Consider the following 8366-nt stretch of genomic DNA (forward strand, 5'->3'; position numbering starts at 1 on the left):
TGGATGGATGAACGGACGGGCAGGTGGGTAGGTGGGTGGATGGATGGATGGATGGATGGATGGATGGGTGGATGGATGGATGGACAGATGGATGGACAGGTGAGTGGGTGGGTGGGTGGGTGGATGAATGGGTGCCTGTTGAGGGGATCTAAGGGAGCCCTGGTGCAGAGCGGCCTGTGTAGCTATGCATCGCCCCCCGTCCCCGGACTCTGCACCCGAAGCTGGGAGGAATATCCTGTTTAGGGACTGGTCCTCAGCTTAGGGAGCAGGTGACAGGGAGATGTGTCACCAAACCCAGAGTAAGGACGGCGATGTTGGGGAAGGCAGGAGGTAAACGCTGGGCCTGGGGAGGGCTGAGGGCTCCACTTTCACTGCATTGGGTTTCTTGTCACCAGTCAGGAGCAGCTCAGGAGGGCACCGGGTGGTTCTCGCTTCCCTGGGCTGGGCAAGGCCCCTGGCCTCCTTCAGGTCAGTGGAGCCCAGCTGAGGCCACGTCCTGGGCAGGGGGAGCCAGTCCCTCCGTAGGAACCTTCCTGCAATGTGGAGCGGACCCTGCCCCCCAGGGTCTCAGAGGGTCTCTCCCTCCAGACTGTTCAGGGAACACCGGCCTGGGCTTCAAGTGAAACCCTGGTGGGGGCTGGGCCCAGCACATACCAGCTGTGACCCCCGAGCATGCAGCCTCGCTCCCTGGCTCTGAGTCGGGATGGGGGTGCCTGCCCTGTGCCCCCGTGGATGAGTCAGATAACTGAAGGGTGTTGCCCCAGGCCACGCTGACCAACCTCCTGGGCGCTGGCCACCTCCTGTAGACCACGGGCTCGTCCCCACCACGTGCCCAGCCCTGCACCCTGGCCAGCAATGCTCTCCCAGGACTGATGGGTGAGAGGGACCTGCTGCTCTGCTTTTTCCCCAGCTGCAGCTGCTGCAGTGCCAGACCCCTCCCGCGGTACCCCGCGGGAGCTGGCAGCCCCCAAAGCTGGATTGGGGAGGGAGACCAGCTCGGTAGAAGACCCTGTTTCCAAGTGTCACGAATGAAACACCCCTGAATGTTCTTCTCGGAGAAGGAGTGTACGGTGGGCAGTGCAGAAAAGGGAGGGCCCAGGCCTTCCCCAGGCCCGCCCACCCCCACCCCAGGTTCCGGCTTTAAGCCACGAAACAGACACGCGCTGGTGGAGATCAGACGCATTAGGCAGCTTCCCTTCTGCCTCGGCTTCCTAGCGTCCCACAGTCCTGGCCTGGGGCTGTCAGAGCCAGTCCCCCACCCCCACCCCAGGCGTCCTTCCTGCCAGGACCCTGCAGGCTTCCTGTCCACCCCCCAATCCCCCCAATCCCCCAACCCTTGTCTCCTAGGGACCCTCAGCCTTGAGGGGCACTCCTCCACCCCAAACCTACTGGGCCCGGGCTCAAGGGTGAATTTCATGGAGCGGGTAGATTTTCAGACCAGGGATTTTCCCTGGAAGGTGTGGGGGCAGGCAGGCCTCAGCCCAAGAGGTCCTCTCAGCTCGGCCTGGCAGGTTCTGAGGTGCCCCCACGGCCTGGGCTCAGCGTCTCCTGCAGGGTCAGCTTCCACCCTGGCTCCTGAGGACAGAGGCCCAGCGACTACCACCCCCGCCCCAAAAATTCCATCTCAGGCCCAACAGAGCCCATGACAAGGGAGACCCCTGTGGCCATCCACGCAGGATGGCGGTATGCCGAGCTCTCCAGGGTCCTGTGCCCCACGGACAGCTGACCCCTGAGGGTCCTGCTCCAGGCTGTGCCACGAGGCCACCTGGGCAGCTTAGGAGGAGGGCAGCCATGGGCAGGGCCCAGGGCAGTGAGGGGGCAGCCCCCGGCTCGGGGTGCTGGCGAAGGTACCCAAGTCAGGTCTGGGAGGGCCTCCCCCAGAGCCCGCCCACTGGCTCTCATTTTCCATGATCCATCCCAAACCCCTGGACACCTGAGGGTCAGCTGGCAGCTGGGCCCTCCAGCCTGTCCCTCTCACATGAGACAGGGTACTGGGTCCTCGTCGTCAGTTGGGAGCACTGTGCCAACTGCCACGAAGGGGCCTTTGGTGAGAAGAGCACGGTGGCACAGGCAACTGGGACATGGCAGGGCACGCCCCCTGTGGACCAAACCGGACACCTGCCCCTGCGAGTCTCAGGTTTCAAATGCAGTCTCCCTGGAGGCGTGGTGTGGGGGAGGAATTGGAGTCACCTGTGCTGAGGGTCCTCAGCTCTGGAGAGGAGGAAAGAGGAAAAGGGGGGACCTGCTCTGCAGAGTAGAGAACCCCTCCATTGCTGATGCGTTCCTCACGGGAGGGGCTGTGGGTAGATATGGGCGTTATTAACCTGCCACCCCTGTGGTGGCGGGAACAAGGCCACGCCAGCCAGTAGAGGGCGTGGGCCTACCCACCCTGGGTCCCAGGTCCTGCCCCTCCACCCTCAGCTTCACCTGCCCCAGGCCCAGACCCACCCCGGTGTGTGGCCATCTCTTCCTGGGCTGGGCTGGGCAGGGTCTGCTCAGGGAGCGCTGCATATGGACTCTGGCTGAAAAAGACAGGCCTACAGACAGCTCATCTGGACCCCGGTCAGGAAATGCTTCCGTCATTTCAGACATGCTCAGTGGAGCTAAGATGTGGTGCCTCACACCTCCGAGGGGCTGCTGCGGCTCCTGCATACTCACAGACCTCAAAGCCTCCTCTTCCAGAAGCGCTGTGAGTTAAACCCACAAGTTCCTGTGTGAGCTTGAGCTTGTCATGCTGCCAGCCCCTCCCACCCCGGATCTTCTCTTGCCAGCCCAGGCAAGGTGGCGGGGAAGGCAAGCAGGGCGGGTGGCGCCAGCATCTGGGCTGTTCCAGTGCCAGCTCTCTCGGCAGCATGTGGCACATCGCTGCCCCGTTCCCGGGAGGCTGGCCGTCATCCCAGCCCTGGTGGAGATAATCATCCTGACATCCGTTTTCGGAGTTTAAATGCATTTTCTTGGCACTGGAAACACACATTTGGCTCTGGCCTATTATGGCAGGCTCATGATGTTCCCTTCGTGTGGCCTGGTCCATCACGGACAGTCTTTTCCACTACTGCGGGATGAGAATGCTTCCCCTTTTATTAAGAACGCAATGCACGGCTGAGCTGTCACCCGGCCGCACAGTGTCCTTAGGGCAGGTCCCGGCAGACAGGCCAAGCCCCTAAGTGGGGCCCTGAGCTCCTCGCGTGTTCATTCACCATGTTACAGATGCTGGAGAGTCCTTACCTCAGGGGACCCTCAGATCAGCCGGGCAGGTGCCAAGAGGGCGCCTGAGGCTCCAGGGGCCTGAGCCCACCCAGCTCTGGGCCACTGCTCTCAGCCCCAGTGCCATTCCTGGGCCCCCCACTAGCCCTTCATGCCATGCACCCAAGAGCTTAAACCCAGCTGTGTCCTCTAGGGTGGAGGGACAGTGGCCCCTTGGCACCTTGACTTCCCTCTTGGCTCAGGAGACCTGAGGGGGTAGCCCTGTTTTCCTCTAGTGCCACACACTGGTCCTGGAAGATGCCAAGCCTGGCTCTGCCTGCTCTGCCCACTCTGCCTGCCTGCTCTTTCTTGTCTTAGATAAAAGGCCACCTCTCCCTGAGGTTGCTGTGGTATCCTTCTCCAAGGACAGTGTCCCTGTTCTCTGCCACGGCACGATGTCAGTTCTTTCATAGTCCCAGGACACTGGAAGTGGGCCTGTACAGTGGGGGGGGGGGGGGGTCCCCCCAATGCACTATGAGGCCAGGAGACAGTACCTGCCTCTGTCTTGGTCATCATTGTCCCACTGCCCGGGACAGCGCCTGATGCATGGCCAGATGTTAGAGAGAAAGGGAGGGAGGGGGAGGGAGGAGGCAGGGAGGAGGAGGAGGGAGGAGGGAGGGAGAAGGCAGCAAGGTGAAGGGTGGTGGGTAAAGGTTGAAAAGAGAGAAGCAGAAGTGGCTTTCTGTGCTGAGAGTCCTGCACGAGAAAATAGATCCTGCCCCCCTCAAAGGGACCACGTCCTGCCCCACCACCACCCCCCAGGTGGCACCAGCTCAGACCTGACCCCGATCTTTGGCCACATAACTAGGCTTTGTAGTCGATTCCCAGCTTGGTGTCAGTCCCCCTGGGCTGGCCACAGTGTCTTCTGGTGCCTCAGGGAGGGGTGGGGAGGAGTTGGGGGGCAGGGAGGGCCCAGCACCCCTGAGGGCCTGCCTTGCACTTTGCCCTCTGCCCCTGGTGGGGGCCATTTCCCCCACGGCGCTGAGACCTGCTTTCACCTGCCGCACTGAGGGAGAAACGGGCCCTCTCAGGCCTTGGGCCCAGCAGTGGGCAGCCAGGTGGGAGCTGCCCCTTGAGGGCCTGGGGTAGAGCCACCCCTGCTGGTTGAATAGAAGTTTCATTCCATAAGAAATAATGCATCATAAGGTGCAAAATTCTGGGAAGAACTAGAGGGAAGGATAGAGAGTATGATGGGGGCCAGCCGGGGGCTCTTGGCTCCCCAGCTCCTCTCCTACTCTCCCCAAATCAAGCATCCACTTAAGGAAATGCCTCCCCAAAATTCTGAGTGGCAGGGACCGAATGCCACCCCCACTTGGTTAGCGGCAGGGGCGCTCTCTCTTGTCCTGTGGGGGTGCCTGGACATAGACCAGTCCCCGCAGTTAGAAGAGGCTCTTCCTTTCCCCAGCTCAGGAAAGTTGGACTTACCAAAGAGGCTGCCCCTTCTGTGACACAGATTTTTAACTCAAAGGCCTTGGGATTTGAATAGCATTCCCATGTCCAAGGCACTACATGCTGCTTACATCCTCCAGGGAGATGGAAATGTACGGAGGGGCAGGGGCGTTTCTAAGCCAGGCCCTGCCCCTCTTGCCTGCTCCCCCTACCCCGCGCTCGGCCCAGAGCCAGCCCAGGGTCTCACCTCAGGCAGGTCTCAGCAGCCAGTGACAAGGTCACGGCATCTGGCCAGGCACCTCCTGCACCTGGCAAGCACCTAAAGGCTGGCAGAGCACACCTGGGCTAGGACACACCTGGCCTCGCCCTAGCCAGCTATCCCCCAAGCCTGGCCTCATGAGCTGACTTCCCTGGTATGGCTCAGGCACAGCTGGGGGTCTCACCCAGGCCCCTTCTGCAGCCCCCACCCTATCCTAGCCCACTCTAGGCATTGTGGACAACTGTGCTAGTTGCTATTTTTAACTTTGTTTCATGCATAGAACTTATTCTTCAAAAGAAAGTTTACAGGATGGAATATAAAATAGCAAAAAAGTGCAGCAGCCTCGGTGGGAGCTGGGCTGGGATTAGAGCCACTGGTACCCCACTCTCACCCACCCCCACCCGGGCACTGCGGGAGCCGCTGGTTTTCGCAGAACCCCAGGGCCTGGGGGCCAAGTACGGATGCCCTCCACTCTATGATCTGGGACTCGGGACTTCTTTGACAGCATTTTTGTAGAAAAGCTTGTCTTTACTTTGACCTCATTCCTTTTAACGTATTTTCAGCCCATAGGTAGCATATGAACACCTTCTCCTAGGCGAATAGTCGGACAATAAGAGGCAATGCCCAATATGCCTGTCCTGGCCCCTCCTTGGCACAACGGGGAGCACAGTGGCACCTGGCTCTGGTGCCTGGCAATCCCGGACCCTGCAGCCCCAACCCCTGCTTCTTCCTTGAGGTGGAGCCTCAGGACCGGTGCTGGCCCCCACCTGAGGGCCCAGCCGAGGGCCACCCTTTGCGGGGGGCAGGCAGCAGGGGGAACCGGCTGGCTTCCTGCCAGAGGGGTCACTGCCTTCACTTACCCATGGCCCAGCAGAGCCTTGGACACAGCTGTGGGTGGTCAGCCCCTCCCTGAGCTGGAACAAGCCCGGCGGGGTCTGAGGGCTGTGGAGTGCCTGCTCCATGGTTCCAGCACCCCACCCCTGCCCTTCCTTATCGCCTGGGCCAGTAACCCAAAAGAGAAGGTGGAATCCCTTTTCCTGCTGCCGCCACTGAGGCTGGGGCTTCAGACAGTGTGGGTACTGGGGGAAGGGGCCGGACTGCGGGGACACTGGCCAAGCTGACCTCCCCGGGGGCCCAGCCCCCAGCTCCCCCAAAGCTCTCGGAAAGGGAAGTCATCCCACTTAGAAAGGGGCTACGGGCAAGGCCCAAGCGTCCCCAGCCCCAGCACTGGGGCTGCAGGGGAGCCTGCGTCTCCTTGAGTGTAGGGTGGGCTGCGCTGCAAGCCTGGCAGGGGTGTGGAGAAGTCATGCACAGTGCAGCAGGGACTCCGTGGTGTGGCCGAGCTCACTGTTCTCCAGGACTCTCACAGGGTCCCTGGACACACATGAGGCATGCTGGGCTAGACAGGGCTGGACCCTGCTCGCTCCGGACGAAGCTGAGCCAGCTGCAGGAAACCCTCCAGGGCCCTGGCAGAGCCTCGGGCGTGGCATCGCGCCAGGGAAGGCATAGCTGTGCCGCGAAGATAACGCGCTCCTGGCCCCAGTTCCAGCGCCTGCAATGCCAAAGGAGGAAACAGCCAGAGGCTGGCCTGGTTGTCACACAGTCTTCTTTTCACAGTGGTGCATGAGAAGGCTCTGGGGAAATGCTGCTGCTACAGATGAAACAATGATGGCGACAATGATGATGATGACAGTGATGAGACGGTGACGATGATGGCAACAGCAGTGAAGCCCATGAGTGCAACAATGACGATGATGACGATGACGATGATGACAACTATGATAACAATGATGATGATGATGACAATGATGACGACAATGGTGCTCATATAATGGTGATGATGCGAAGATGACGATGACAATGATGATGGTGTTGGTGGATGATGATGATGTGACGATGACAACAATGGCGACAGTGATAACAAAGACACCAACACCGTGGAGCTTTTGTAAGATGGCAAAAGGCACACATGATCTCATTCGATAGTGACAGTAGCCTTTTCTTCCCCCTGTTTTACATGCACAGAGGCACAGAGAGGCTGGGTAACCACCAAGGGTCACACAGCTCCACTAGGCATAGCCGGGCAGTGAACCCAGGTGATCAAACTCTGGAAGCAGTGTTCGAACCACCTGCCACTTGATCTTACTGCGCCCACCGTGGCAGTCCCATCTGGGGACACTTGTCAGGGTCACAAACACGGCTCCCATGCAGAGGGTCCTTCCTGCAATGCCCCTCCCCAGTAATGACTGAGGCACTCTGCATGAGGGGTCCCTACTCTGCTTCCGATGCCCCTGGGAGCTGACTCCTCTAAGGGCCCGACCTAGGAGGCTTATCCAAGCTCCACGCTGCTTGGACAGTCGCTGCCCTTGGTGAAGCCAAGCAGCCAAGTGGAGCGTGACAACCTCTAAATGAAGGGTGACACTGGGACACAGGCCCAGCCCCCACCCAGATGCACTAATCGGAGTTGCTCAACTTCCCTTTCTCCTGGACACTATTCCCACGTCCATTCTTGTATCTGGCCCCTCTCCTCATCCTAAGACCCCGTGTCCTGGGTGTGTCCGCCCTCTGAGTACTGGACACCGCCCACTCTGGGTCTTCGGCTGTCCTATTTTCCAGCTCAGTATAAATCTGAAACTTCCACGGTCTTGAAACAAGGGTCTGGACTTCATAACCCATCGCAAAGCTGTTTCCTATACCGGTCTCCCTGGAAGGGCTTTGGAGTTGGTGCCGATTTTTGGCAGATATGAATGACGATGCTTTTTTAATGTAAGTTCTCATTTCTGTAGGGTAAATGCGTAGAGAGGGTTAGAACAGTTTTTCTGAGGGTAGCCGTTCCATGTGCATCCCCAGCAGCTGGAGCCTCTGCTACCTGTTGCTCACCTGGTCACACCTGCGGTGGGACACCTCAGCGATGTCACCAAGTCCCCGAAGGACTAAAGGACACCCAGTGCCCTCTAGGCCTTATCCGTGCCATGGGAATACTTTCTTCTGGAAGTATCTGGTCAGACCTTTCACGCATTCTTCTACTGGGTAGTTTGTTTTCATATTAGGCTTTGAAAGTTTTTAAAACATTCTGAACACAAGTCCTTTGTCAGATATGTGTCCTGCAAATATTTTCTCCCTGTCTTTATCTTGCCTTTTCCTTCCTTTATTGGAAATTTTCTCGGAGCCAACATTTTCAATTTTGGTAAGATTCAATTTATGGATTATACGTTCTTTTATGGATTATACTTTCTTTTGCATTTATTATTTTTATTTTTCATTTCATTTATTTTTTTTATTTTTTATTTTATGTGTGTGGGGTCAGAACTTTTTCTAACCCAAGTTCGTCAGGTTTTCTTTTGTTTTCTACTAAAAATGTTAGAGCTTTTTATTTTACAGTTAAGCTGATGATCCATTTTTAAAAACTTTTTATTTTGAAATACTTTCATACTCACACGACAGTTACAAAAAAAATACAAAGCTCTTACAGAGA

The sequence above is a fragment of the Tamandua tetradactyla genome, chromosome 1 (assembly GCF_023851605.1).
Source record: "Tamandua tetradactyla isolate mTamTet1 chromosome 1, mTamTet1.pri, whole genome shotgun sequence".
NCBI classification, from domain to species: Eukaryota; Metazoa; Chordata; class Mammalia; order Pilosa; family Myrmecophagidae; genus Tamandua; species Tamandua tetradactyla.